The following is a 14,489-nucleotide window of genomic DNA, read 5'->3' as shown; positions in this document are numbered from 1 at the left end:
ACTTGGGAAAATGGACCTACGTAAGACTGGCCATGTATTGGGAAAGGATCAAGGAGCAGTATGACTCAGGGATGGTCTGCAGAAAACCAGTGTTAGGAACATGTGCATAGAGAAGTTGAAGATCTATAATCAGCCTCACCCTCCTCAGGACATGTTACCCTTAGGGGTGTCCATAACCTACTTTGAAAGATCAGTGTCTTTCACTATGGGAAATGTGGCAGAGATATATTTCAGCAAAATACCACCCCCACTTTCAGGCTCTTCTTTTTGGAAAAGGGGTGGGGGTACCAGAGCAAGCCTTGGTCTACTCTGCAGATCAGGATGCCTACAATGGCTGAAAGAGCAAACTCATATATTTTTAACATGGAAAATATCTGCAAAGCAAGTTAAACATGATAGATGACCATTTCTTGGAGGAGAACCAAAATTCTCAGGTGTGGGGGAATTAGCATAACTCAGTGAATACTAAAACTGAACTTATTTTTAGAAATCTGTAGAGATTTGTTCTGATACAAAGCAACAGCATTATAATGAAGGGTAAAATAACCCCAGAAATCAGAAGATATTCTGAGGTCCAAATCAACAAAATATCAGAACAGATATCAAAGGGAAATCTAAAGCGATTTATCATAAAAGGCCGGAATACCGTCGGGGAAGGATCCTTCTCCCAATGTTAGCTGATATACAAGCCAAGTGGGTATGTCAATTGTAAGACAAATAATGGTCTTAATAGAATTGCACAGCCAAACTGCTTTGATGGAATTGGATCAAGGGAAAGCAAGAGAAGGAATGCATTTGTACAGGGTGAAGAATTGTCTTGGAATACATTGTCTCATGAAATTTGGCTTTCAAAATGGGCTCAATTTAATTTTGAGAATTAGCTATTTGAATTGAAAATAAGCCCTCAGAACCCTAAGAGGAATAATGATAGCACTGGGTTGAGATGCAGACAGTCTGGGGCTTTACTGAGATTTGGTGGCAAGCTTGGTTTGACCTGACCTTTCCTAGTTCCCTGGACAGGTCTGGTGTTCCTACTTGTGACTTTGACAGGTGCACATGCCAGACCACTGTGCCAGGCCTCTTCTGGCAGTTCTGAATCACAGGACATACTCCTTGGTAACTTTGCAACTGGGCAAACAATTATACAATAGCAAAGATCACCAATGACCTTCTGCTTTCACCTTGGTCTTTTGGCAGGTATGATATACTATTTTAATATAGAAAGTGTTGCAGAGTGTGAGGTTCTGGACACTTCAGCGAAATTTTTTGTGGGCAAGTGCAAGAGTTTTTCCTCTGCTTTTATTTATGTTCTGGCTTTCTGATGATGCACCTTTATTGAGGAGATGTAGATATCTGTTTATGTTAATTTATTTTCTGATATCTCTGGTGGCAGTGATTTTTTTTTTTATTATTCTGTCTCTAAGGAAGGTAATTGTTTTGAACCTCTGTTATTTTCTATCCTTGGGGGGGTCTCTGGTAATTGAAAAATGATGTCATTAGTACTTGGAAGGAGAAATAGGTTGTTATTTACAGTTAAAGGGATATACTTTAAAAAGTATCAGTGATATATTGTTCTATGAAGTTTTTAAACCAATATTATATGACAATATTTTAAAATTCAGAAGTTAAGTAAGGGAAAATGGGTTATATTTTCCTAATATTGTTGTATTTTGCAGAATCTGGTCTCTTTTTTTGGTAACACCGTAAATATTAATGAAAATTTCATTGATCCAAATAGTATTTACTGTTTGATTCCATGAATATTCTAGCCACATGCATGACATATATATAGTATCATCACATTTATACTCAAAGTCATTATGAAATTCATAGATATATGACCTGAACTACTCCCCTTAAAATTTTGCATATTCACACTGTCTTATCACCTTGAGCAATAGTTCAAAGAACATTTCTATTGCTCGTGTGATAGGTACAGATCTCAATCTCCAGATACCCAGAAAACCTTAAGGGAACAGGGAAAGGGGTGGTGAGGATGAGACAGCTTCATATTTAGCAAAATGCTTACTTGGGATTAGATGACCTTTCCTATAAATCAGAAGAAAAGTTGTCAGCTGGGCACTTTCTCATTTGCAGCATGTACAAGCAGCAGGAAAATGAGGCAAAGCATTCTTTGAAGCAAAACATTACATACGATGCAATTCATGCTCACCATTGTCTCTCTCCTCCTAGAAGCTATTAGTGAACATAAATCAGGTGAGGCCCCAGTACATCCTGCTCCTCCACGGGCACTTCCTATTAGTTGCATCTTTATTTTCCTACCTGAAGCACTCTTGCCCTTCCCAGCGACAGGAGGGAGATAAGGTGATCTTATGCTGAGTTGACTTTCTTGAACAATAACAAAAAAGGAATGTTTTGCAATACTAAAAACAGAAAGTGTCCGGTTCACATTATTCCAGAGGATGGTAGTGAGATGCTTTTAAGTTTTTCTGAACTGTGGAGTGATAGCACTCTGCTGTCCCCAGAAACTCTCCGTATTGGTTTGGAGCCATGGGAACCTTCTTGGTACACTTGGAAAGTCACACCAATCCTGGCCATCATTTTAGACTCATAGAAAAAAATATTAGCAATCCCAATGGCCACACGAGAAGTACCCCAACTGTTGGACTGCTTTCTTCATTCTTTGGGGGAAAAGAAGTTTTATAATTTAGTGCTTGTCTTCATGTGGCTCCCCCCATCTTTCTAACTTCTTTCTGCTGACATCAGACTTGCTGCTGCTTCTTCACCAGCCAGGTCATCTTTTTTCCCAGGTGATTCACTTATCATGCTCATCTCCATACTAGCCCCTGGTTACACCTCCCTTTCTGCCCCACTTATCCCCACAGCTGTCCAAATTTCAGTGGGTGGCCCTTCACCCACTGCAGTGAGTGCCCAGGGCTGGTGTTTTCTCTCCAACCCACTAAGTCTCTGTCATGCTCACTCCTTTCCCAGTGTGACTCAGTTCAGGGTGTCTGGGAGAGAAGACACTCTTCAAGAGCCACAGGTGAATCTTACCTAAAGGGGATAATAATGAGATGTCACAATAATGGCCAAAATTAGATTGTTCACTTATCCACCTATGAGGTCCATTCTGTCTTGAAAATCATGTCCCTTGTGGGGACATGAACCCTTGTGGCCCCATTTCAGCAACCAACAGACAGAAGGAGCATTGGAACCACCCATTCTTTCTTATGACCCTTCATACCTAGGGCAGTCATCTTGCCTGTATTTAAAAAAAATTGTCGCCTTGCCTGTGTTTTTTTTTTTAATTTTTTTTTTTATTTATTTATGATAGTCACAGAGAGAGAGAGAGAGAGAGAGAGGCAGAGGGAGAAGCAGGCTCCATGCACCGGGAGCCCGACGTGGGATTCGATCCCGGGTCTCCAGGATCGCGCCCTGGGCCAAAGGCAGGCGCCAAACCGCTGCGCCACCCAGGGATCCCCTTGCCTGTGTTTTTAAAGAAAGTTAAACTCTGGTCTTGCTTCCTGGGAACTCTCTCATCCTATTCTTGTGGTTGTGGCAAAATAAGAGAGGGTTTTCAGGGACCCTGACTGCAGTCTGAATGGCCCCCTGGAGGTGGGGGGGCTGCACTGAGTATACACCAGTGGGTGGGCAGCAGGATAGCATGGTTGCTGTGCTGCAGGTAGAAATACTCAATCTCCTTCCAGTTCAGCAGCTGGTGGCAGGACCTCAGTGATTCCATTTGCTGTCTGGTTCCTCTTGTTTGTGGATAGGCTGTAGGACTTGAAGTTTCTGCACTGTGTGTTTTGGTGGAATTAACTTTATTGATTATATTTATCATGAATTCCCTTCTTAATAAGGAATTGACACAAACTTTTAATAGAGTTGGATTAGAGAGAATACCATAGCTAATACATGTTGAGGGCTTTTGCTGAACAGGCATTATCTCCTTTCCTCTTTGTGATGACAGGAGAGAAAGATGAGGTGCAGGGAGTGATTTTCCCCATGTCACTCAGCCATCAAGAAGTGGGGGCTGGGATCTATCCCTGTCAGCCTGACCCCGCAGCCAGTGATCTCACCCGCTGGTGTCACTGGTGGATGGAACTAGTTTAGTCGCTTAATGTGTCAGGGCCAACATCTCTACCAGGCTCCCGAGCTTTCCCTTGGAGGTTGCTGCTATAGTTTCTGCTTTTCCTTTCTATTTTCAAGGGGAGAAGGATGAAGGAGGCTGGGATTTTTGAGATTTCCAGTTGGATCTCATCGTCTAGAGCTCTACCCCATGACATCTCCAGCTATAGAGGAAGCTGCAAGAGGGAGTGTGCAGCTTTTCAGGATTTGTAGTTGAACAAGTGAAAGGGCATGGTTTGGGCTTGGTTGGGCAGTGACACGATTGGTAGCATCTTCGATGTGACTGATTCTATAGAGGCCTCCCTGACTTGCTTTGAGATGAGTGCCAGGGAAAGGACACTCTCTCTCCCTGAACACTACTATTCCCTGTAGAAGGCTGAATTATGTCCCCCATACACATCCAGGCCCTAATCTCCTCAATCTGTCCTTGAATCTTTGTAGCCCTTATATGGCAAAGGGGACTGTGAAGATGTTATTAAGTTAAGGATCCTGAGATGGGGAGATTGCCTGGATTATCCATGTGGGACCTCAGTGGAATCACAGGCGTTCACCTGAGGTACAGCAGAGGAAGATTTGACTGGAAAGGCAGAGGTAATGTGATGACTAAAGCAAAACAATTTGCTCCTGGTTTTGAAGTCAGAAGAAGGGGTCATACACCAAAAAATGCAGCTCTAGTAGCTAGAAGAGGCCAGAAGCAGATTCTTCTTGGGGTTGGGTAGGGCAGGAGGCTGAGAGGAATGTGGCCTTGCTGACACTCTGATTTTTGACCCAGTGGAATTGATATTGAGATTCTGACCTCCAAATAATAAATGTGTGTTGTTTGAAGCTACCACGTTTGTGATAATTTGCTATAGTAGCCTGTGTGCATGTGTGCGTGTGTGAGAGAGACAGATAGATAGAGAAATAGTAGAAGGCAAGGCAGGGTGACAGAACTTACCACAACTGATGGAAGTTCTCTGCCCCGTGACATGGTGGCTTAATGCCTTTGTTCATGGCTATGGTCCTTAGTAATTAGAGCTGAGAAAATGGGGGGGGGGAGGGGTTCCCATTAGATTCCATTAGGCACTTGATACTACATCTGTAATGGTGAGGTCTGAAATAATAGGGCCTGGAACTTTTTAAAAGGCAAGAACTTTCTTGTGTAAGCAGAAGGGATTGGTTATATAAGTCAGATTTCTATTTCTCACTTCCACCTGGACTCGGGTAAGGGGTCCATTTGACATCAGGGCAGTACTGTCATTATGTAGGCAGTTGTCAAAATGGAATTCTTTTCCCTGGTTTTTGCTGAGGTCCTAAGGACTGAGAAGAAAGCAATAGGAACCCCACATTTCAAACTGCATCCCACAGTCTCCCATGCAGGACTGGCAGAGGAAGTAGCTGAAAGCCAATTTTATAACCTTACCTGGAGGGCACCTAGGAGACAGGCTTTAGGAAAAAGACTGTGGGAGAGCAGTATTCTCTCCCTTCTTTGCTGCCCTCATCTCAGCCCGAGAGGGGCTTCGAGAAATCTGCTTGCAGATTTCCAACTCTCCTTGGGAGTTTGTAGGGGCTCCCAAGGGGCTGACCATTTCTGAGGAGGTGGCTCAGGCTGTGTGCCTGGCAGCAAAACACACACAGAAGGCTATGCCAGGAGCCATTTCACCCCCCTCCAGTGGCAGGACAGAAGGCATGAGTTTTCCTGTGGTGCATGTGAGTCTGTATTTGTGGTGGTGAATGGGAGCTGACCACAATGTGGGCAGGGAACCCATGTGCTCTGATGACACAGGAGAGTCTGCTGGGGGGTCTGCTGGGGGCCCAGGGGCTGAGAGAGGCAGGATGGGCCTGCCACTGGAAAGTAGTATCACCCACATCTGGGGGCCTTGGTTAGAGATCACCAGAAGGGAGTTTCCGTGTTACCCTCCAACGACCTCAAGAGACAAAGAGCTGGGTTGATGTTGCCAAATGTTGGATCACAGAGGAACAGGCCATGCTTAGACTGTGTCCTTCCTCTAGTGCTTTTCCCCTTGGGCCCACTGCTGGACTCTGGAAATGTAAAGCTGGGAACTTGAGAGCTGGTCCAGCAGGCTTCCCCGACCTGACATTTATTTCTAGGCCTAAAGCAGTAACACAGTGGAGATGGAAAGGGACTCTAAATTAGGTTAACAGTTTGGAGTGTTGTTTTTCATGTTTGAGTAGGCATTTATTTCCCAACTGAAACCATTCTGCCTCAATCAAACTGAAAAAAATTGAGGGATCTTCCAGAGATTTCCTCCAAGAGATAGGTAAGAATGAGTGTGAAGATGAGGTTTGAATGGGTAGCATTCAAATGAATTAGTTGTTTTCTGCTTGTCCCTTGGGGCAGATGGCTCTTGCTGTCTGATTCCTGGTATATCAACACAGAGTCACTGGGTTGCTTTAGATCGAGTTCTGGATTATCTTTTAAAATGTACTTGGCCAGTGTGAGTAAAGGTGAAACCTTCATGCACGTTAGGGGCAATGCTTTAGCCTCAGCTACTTTAGGTAACTCCATAACAGGGGCCATTCAGAAAGGCTCCGCCCCCACCCCTTCCCCTACAGCTGGCTTAGTTCTTCCTTCTTTGCTGGAACACAGGCTCAAGGCCTGGAGCGCTCTGCCTCTGATCCCATTAATTTGTTCAAGGCTTTACTCCCTAACTATTACTTCTGTTCTGCAGTAGGCCTTAACCCCACCTTCCTCTAGTCATTGCCTTGAGTGTCCTTCGGATACAACAGCAAGGATTGAGGTGAGGGTTGGCAGTGGGTGGGGGTCCTAGTCAAAGCCACAGCCTGGGTGGCAGATGAGGTTCTGTTTCCACTGCTGTTATGGGGGCTTTTTGCTGAAATAAAGGGACGATATGGTGTGAAATTGAGAGGGTGGTCTGTGTACAAGGAGTGATGTGGATGCATCTCAGGAAAAGACTGACTCTTCTGTGATTTTTAGAGGAAAAAAAGATTGATTTAGTGAGTCATTTCTGAAATGCACTGAAACATGCATTCGTAGGCTCTGAGCTCTGTGATAGATTGATCTCAACTTAATGCAGTTCAACAATGCTTGTTGAAGCCATCACCGTTAAAAGGATACACTAGCAATGCTGAAAAGCTGAGGGTTGAATGGGTTTCAACTTTCCTCAGCACTGAGCCAGAAACTACTCATTTGTTTTCCTTTTGTGAGAATCACCTCATGCCATTCAGACAAGGTGACAACCATGCCTGAAGAAGCTCTGTTAAGCCAATTTACTTTGGGCGTGTGGTTGTAGTTTAGAGGAAAAGTTGTGAGTGAGGAGAAGTTGTTTCCCCAGCTCCATAGAGCTTTCCGAGAACCAAATAACCGAACTATTCTTTCAAAAGAGTCATGGGGTTAACTTGGTGTCTTTATTTCCCTTGCTGCCCCTCACACGCTGTGTGACCTTGGCAAGTCATTTAACCTGACAAGTCTTTGTTGGCTTCACATATAAATGGCAGAAGGCTCACTAAAGCTTTAGGCCATTTGAGCAACAATTCTAATTTCTTTTCTGTTGCTGGACAGTTGGTGTGTATACCTGGGTAGTTTTCACCTTAACTATGGCCTTGTGATGTCACAAATAAGCTTTGGTGACCGGTGGGTTCTTGTCTTGGTGTTTGAAGACCCACCAAGCTTTTACCACCTTGGTCATCCTGCTTTTCATTGCCCTGACTGGAACTGCATGCAGATTCCTCATTCAAAGAAATAGAGCTAAGAATATTTTCTTTTGGAGTTAAAAAGTAGATCCTGGAGAGGTGCTTGGCTGGCTCATTTGGTGGAGCATGAAACTCTTGATCTTAGGTTTGTGAGTTTGAGCCCCACATTGGGTGTAGAGATTACTTAAAAATAAAATACTGCAAAAAAAAATAGGTTCTAAAACAAACAAACAACCAAACAAAAAGATTCTGGATTTCTTATTTTTAAGTACGGAATATTGCAATATAGTATTGTCATATTTCTATTAATTCTTTAAAAGAATCATATAATCAGACTCAACTCATTATTCCTAGATTAAAATACCAAGGCTTTGTGTATTATTGGCTCTGTTTAATGGACCTTTGGTTGTTCTTAAACATTATTTTGGGTGTGGGTGGATAAGGGAGATGGCTTTGCCTCCTTCTGCTAGGGATTATCACATGTGCCACGAGAGAGATAATACACGACTTCCATTCTAAAACTTGGACAAGAGAGTTGGAAATCACACATATGAACCAGAGTTTGATGATGTAGAGTGGAGGCTCCTCACCCATAAATATGATGCTCCAAGGTGTGGAGCACCCAGGTGAGGGCTGGTTGGTACATGAGCAGGTAGAGATGTTATTGATAAACTGTCTCACTATATATGGTAAATGGATTTGTTTGCAAAACCTAGGTTTCCTCTGTCACCCTACCCATTGACAGTATCTGGTCTTCTGGGTCAGTTCAGTCTAGGAATCTCTGCATTTTGAGTCTCCATGACCTTCTCTGTGTGTCCCAAATTACCCTATATGTCGTGAAGGGAGTTGTTATATCCCTGATTCCTTGTCCAGTTATCTGTCTTACCAAATTTCTGTAAGCCCCATGAAGGGTCATATCTATCTTGCTTACTATTGTTTTCCCAACAACTGGCATTTATTGATTGAAGTACTTATTGATTGAAAAAAATCAATGATAATTTAATAATCTGCAGTTCTTGAAAGATGACCTGAAAGTTTCCAGGAGAGTTTTAATGATTTTCTTCAACTTGGCCCCTCTGTAGTTATCTTCCCCTTCTCCCATCATAGATTGAATATATTTGGTGCTATTTGTTAATTCAGCAGAAAATGATTGTACATCTTCATTTCTGTGTATCAGGAGTGGTTCTGGGTTCTGAGTTTAAAGGGGTGAAGAAGAGACAGGAAGATCCTTGCTGCCCTAGAGAGCAAGAGGAGACAGAAACGAATTAAGCAAAGAGATAAACAAAGACATTTTATTTATTTATTTTGGGACATTTTAAATAGTTCTGTGTGCTTAAAAAATGGCAGCATGATGTTCTAGAGATTGGGTGGTGTGGGAAGTCCTGAGGAAAGGAATGTTTGACCCCTGAAAGATGGGGAAGAGCCAGCCATGTAAATGGCTGAGGAGTGGGATAGAGTGGAGGGGACATTTTAGGCATAGGCAAAGGTCCAGAGATATAGGGACAGGCTTGGAATATTTAAGAACTGGAGAGAAAGCCCAAGGGGCTTGGGAGGAAGTGAGTGAGAGTGAGTTCAATAATATGAAATTAGAGTAGGAGACAGAGGCCAGATCACTTAGGGCATTATAGGCCAAATGTAGCAGGAAACCAACTAGGTTATTTGGAGAGGGTTTTGATGTGTGCAGGATTTAGGAAAAGCAACAAAGGTTAGTATAGTACCCCGGGGCTGGTGAAAGGAGCAGAGCAAGGGGAGGCAGCAGCTCCTGACCGTGAACTGGCAGGGAGAAAGTCAACCACCACTTCGTTTTCCTCCATGTCCCAGAGCTCCCATGGATGCCTCCTCCTGGCCAAAGCCAACCAGAAGCAGGAAGGAGGGGAGCCCAATGAGGTAGCCAAAGAATGAGCCCCCCATGGTATAGACAAGAGTCCAGTTCACCTGCTGACAGATTCAGATTTTCCATGCATAAATGAAAGCCACTGCGGGATATTGACAAGGGGAGTGACATGGTCTGGTGTCTGTTTTGAAAACTTGACTGCAGCTGCTGTATGGAGACTAGACTGTAAGAGCAGAACTGAAGGTGGGATGCCCTGTTCAGGTACCCACGCTGTGGCCCATGGCTGACACCCCACCTTGTACACAGGAGGATTCAGTTACTGTAAATGACTCCTGACCCTCCCTGATGTGACAAAGCTGGTTGATCAGTTCAGGTCCACCCATAATGGTACATGCTGGGAGGCGCTGTGTGAAGTGATATGAGGGAGGTGGGACGGTAGTTGCACAGCTTTTTGGAAGACTGACCATGCACTATTTCTAGTTTGCAGTTTGGTCTGAAACTGGACATTTGGTTGACTAGCTCAAGGTGGTTCTCCCTCATGTCAAACTGCCCATGTGCTGTATGTTATTTAGTGAGGAGGGTTCTACGGTAATGCTCAGGAGAGTGTCATGGAGGAGGGGCTCACCTGGGAGGGGTCCTCTCCTCCAGTAGGGACTGTTTGCTGGGGTCTTTGCTCTTGTATCTCTTCATGGCATCATGATAATCCTGGATATTCCTGGAGTTTAGTCTCTCTAAATTGGACTTTAGTGAAGGAAAATGGTATCTGAAAGCAATTTTTTGGATAAAACATCATAATAGGTTGGCCATCCTGGGCAGAAAATTTATATTATGTGCATTTGCACATCTGTGTGTTTATAGGGAGCAGGGAGGGGAGAGGGAGTAGGAGGAATAGAGGAATAATAAATAAAAATTAAAAAAAAAAAAGAATAGAGGAAGAAGAGAGAAAGTGTGAGGTTTTGACAATGGTGTGATGAGTTCAACTTACTTTTCAAAACTGTTGCGGAAAATGTTCTAAGGTGTGCCCTACCCAAACTGAGGATAATGGTAAAAATTTGTGAAATTTAAAAGGACAACACGCGTGTAAAACTTTCCTTTCCTTTTGTGTTATAGATGTTGGACTTACAGTCTGAAACACTGAGCTGCTATAGGTAGTTTGTGTTGCTATTTATAGTTCTGATTTTAAGTGAGAGTCACATTAAGAATCTATAGAAAGAGTGTTGTTGAGTCAAAAACCAACTTAACTTTTGACTCCAGCATAAGTCTTGGGCTATCTTCATGTGATTGGAGGCTTGAAGTTTGAATAGTCTATTTTTATTGTCACATAGGATTTTGATAACATGGTAAGTTACAGAAATAAAGTGGCTTTAGTTTTTCAGTTATCTCTAGAAGACATTTTTAAAGACAGGTTACAGTTTTCCAGATTGGAATTGCTAACGAATAAACCAAATGTTAATGATGGATAATATTTTAATACTCTGTTACAGGTATATTGATCTAAATTGTTCAAGAATCTTTGAATCGTTAGTTAGTATTCAAGGGATGGCTATCATGTAATGAGATGGCTTTTAACAAACTCATTAAAATGCATTCAATTGACAAAAAATAAATTGAATGTGGACTATTTGTAAGGCAAGTGAAGGAAACTAAAATGCATAAGGTATAGTTTCTGCCCCCAAGGAGCTTATGTATTGTGATAATTTTGTACTTAAATATAATCACCTTGGGAAAGTATCACTTTTTTCAATGAGATCACTCCTGCTAAATGTCTAGCAACTCTTTTGGAATTATCTTCAGAGTTGATTTAATACATTTGCACATGTGCAGGCACATGCATGTACGCACAAACATGCACACACACTCGGGTACACACAATGACAATCTCTTTTCTTTAGAATAAGGTTCAAAAAATATGGCCTGCATCAAATCCAGCCTACTACTTACTTGTTTGGTAGGGCTCCAGAGCTAAGAATGGTTTTTACATTTTTAAATGGTTGACAAAAAAATCAAAAGAAAAATAATATATCAGGACACATAAAAATTACACGAAATTCACATTCTGCTGTTCATAAATAATGTTGTGTTGGAACACAGCAATGTTCATTCATTTGCATACTATGGCTGCTTTTATGCTATAATGTCAGAGGTGAGTAGTTTTGACAGAGACCATATGACCCTCAAAGCCTAAAATATTTGCTCTGTGGTCTTTTGCAGTATCATATTTTTAGGATAATATCTAATTTTTTTAAAGATTCATCAATTAGATCCTCTACCTTGTTTCAAAGATCTGACTCTGAATTATGCTTTCACTTTTTCCCAATCTTCAAAAGACTTTTTCTCAGAGGTAAACGATTTCACATCACTTTATGAACATTCAGGAGAATCTTGTTCAGATTTTGAAGTTATCCCCAAAAAGTTTTCAAATTCTGTGAGCAATGGTCACATTGTTACTACACCGAAGAGGGTATGTCCCTGAGTCTGTTAGGATCTGAGGAATATGGAGAGGAAAAGCCCCGCCCCCCCCTCCCCCCCAGTAGTCCTCCAAGAAGGCCTCAAAGAGAAACAAAACAGTGTTTGGGTACAGCAGAAACATGAGTCCACTCTCTTTGCACAAGTGTATCTCTGCCTCTCTCTTGTGTTCACTGTGACACTCTCCTGCTGAAGCTATTGACTGCCATCTTTGTCTCCTAATATTTCCTGCCTCCATGGCCTCTCTTTACTGATGGCTTCCATTGTCTCATTGCTTTGGCTTCTTATCCATGGGTCTCTTATATCCCTCCTTCTTGGTGTCTCACATTCAGACATTCTAGGAAGGAGGATCTTATTGGATCTGTCAGTCACTACCCAGTGAAGTATACCTTTGATACACAGAGTGCTTGACCTAGGTCCCTCCCAGTTACTGGGACAGTCATCCCTGTTGAGCAGGTAGAAAAAGCAGGCCTGATCAGTGACCTGTTAGCCCCATTCAGAAAATGTTTGTTCTTAGTCATCTGTTGATCTATTGGTCCTTAATATTCACTGGTATATGGATGTCCAGACATAGGGACAGTGCTCAAACTATTGGTGTCCTCCCCATTATTGAACTCAATAGCCAGTGGATATCAACTTGGTGAATCTATATGGTGGAGAAATGCTAGCTACGGATTAATCACTGGGAGCAGACTGAAATATTCCAAGAGGAAAACAAACACGGATGTTACCAGACATTTCAGATAAGTTGAAAGGAGAATGAGTCATGCTGAGATAAGTTTGAAATACTCAGTAATGGCCAACCTGTGATCCTTCAACTGGGGGCCCAGTATAGCATAACCCAAGCCTATTTATGTATCTGAAATTTTATGTCTCTGTAACAAAAATTTGATTTTTAGTAAGTTCATTGGAATTTGCAGAGGTCCTCACTTGAGATCAAGAAATTTGAACCCTTAAAATAAACCATCTGTTCTCTCAAACTCCAGACCTATTTACTGTCTTCTGGACCCATCTCTTCCTCCATCTGTTGTCATTGTTACTTGTACCTTTTCTCTCACTATCTTATTTAACCATTTTATATAGAGTCAAAATAAACCAGAGGGTAATAGATCACTCATCTAGAAACAGTTTGCATTGTTCCAGACAAGGGTCAAGGACACACAGAAATAAGAGTGATCTCAGCCCTTTAGAGATGCACCCAATGACTGTGCACAGGTAAAAATCCCTCATTATTTATTTCTCTGTGATAGTCACATCTGCCTTTCTGGAACATCCAGGGAACTCTACTGGCGTAGATGGGATTCCCTCTGGAGAATTTAGCTCTTTTTAATGCCACGTTGACCTTGTCTACCTAGAACTTGAATCTCCTGCTCTGAGAAACATAGGAGGTAAAAGTGGTGGCCATAAATACTGTGACCTTGGTACTATCTCAGGACCAAGTAGCTGTGACTAGATAACTTGGATAGTAATAAAGGTGGATACCCACCAGGATTACTTGCATATTAGCAATTGAGGATTAAAATGCTTCTTAGGGTTGTAGCAGAGGCAGATATGTACATTTTGGGAAGAGTGAGGGAAGAGGTTCTTTATACATTCCTTATGAATTTTTTTTCTTGAGAGCGAGAGAACACAAGCAGGGAGGGGCAGAGGGAAAAAGAGAGAGAGAGAATCTTAGCAGGCTTCACACTTAGTGCAGAGTCTGATGTGGGGCTTGATCTCACAACCCTGAGATCATGACCTGACATGAAATCAAGAATCAGATGCTTAACCAACTGAGCCATGCAGGCTTCTATAAAATATTTTTAGTATATAACTGTTATCATTTTCTTTTTAATGTTCTCCCTGCAAATGATCTTACCTTTGCCATCAAATGGCCTGAGCTATCTCAAACACATGAGTAAACTTTGAGTAGCTATCACTTTCTACTACACCAGTTCATTACCACCCAATTGCTCCTGTTCATGAGGGAATAAAAACAACAACAACAACAAAAAAACTAGACACCACACCGTTATCCCCCTGGCCATACCTGCTTTGGAGCATGGTAGAAGGTAAGTGCTGTGGTAAAGCTGGATGCCTGGCATGTAACACAGCTTAACTGCTTTGGAGCATGGTAGAAGGCAAGTGCTGTGGTAAAGCTGGATGCCTGGCATGTAACACAGCTTAACAGCATGATGAGTGAAGTTAATTAACCTACCCAGCTAAGAGGCAGAAGCAAGAAGCACATTTCAGAGCTCCAGAGCATCAGGAGAATTTTAGAGGGAGTAAGATATTTTGAAATTATACAGTGATCTCTATTAAAGTGATAACAGCTGGTACCAACTTGACAAATCAAGGGATTTTATAAGAAAGACAAACTGCACACTTCTTGCGAAATTCAGCCAGACTAATAATATCAGGAATTATAGCAGAAGCACTTGCTGCTGTCAAGTCAACACACAGTCTC

The 14,489-nt window shown here is 42.3% G+C and overlaps 1 long non-coding RNA gene across 5 annotated transcripts in view; it reads left to right on the top strand.

Annotated features, from left to right (window-relative positions):
• The window catches only part of LOC140641194 (uncharacterized), a 241,590-nt gene that overhangs the window by 78,725 nt on the left and 148,376 nt on the right, over window positions 1-14,489 (top strand). For 2 of the 5 annotated variants that reach the window (XR_012037733.1, XR_012037731.1), the window contains exon 1: window positions 7,705-7,888. The exons of 1 other annotated variant lie outside the window; for it this stretch is intronic. This is a non-coding gene — a long non-coding RNA (uncharacterized lncRNA). Of the gene's footprint in view, window positions 1-7,704; window positions 7,889-10,468; window positions 14,095-14,489 lie in introns of those variants that run through there. 2 more of the 5 variants (XR_012037730.1, XR_012037729.1) reach the window with 2 other exon arrangements.

The sequence above is a fragment of the Canis lupus genome, chromosome 10 (genome assembly GCF_048164855.1).
Source record: "Canis lupus baileyi chromosome 10, mCanLup2.hap1, whole genome shotgun sequence".
In the NCBI taxonomy this organism is placed as follows: domain Eukaryota; kingdom Metazoa; phylum Chordata; class Mammalia; order Carnivora; family Canidae; genus Canis; species Canis lupus.
Note: the sequence above shows the minus strand (reverse complement) of the source record. Positions and strands in the feature narration are given on the sequence as shown.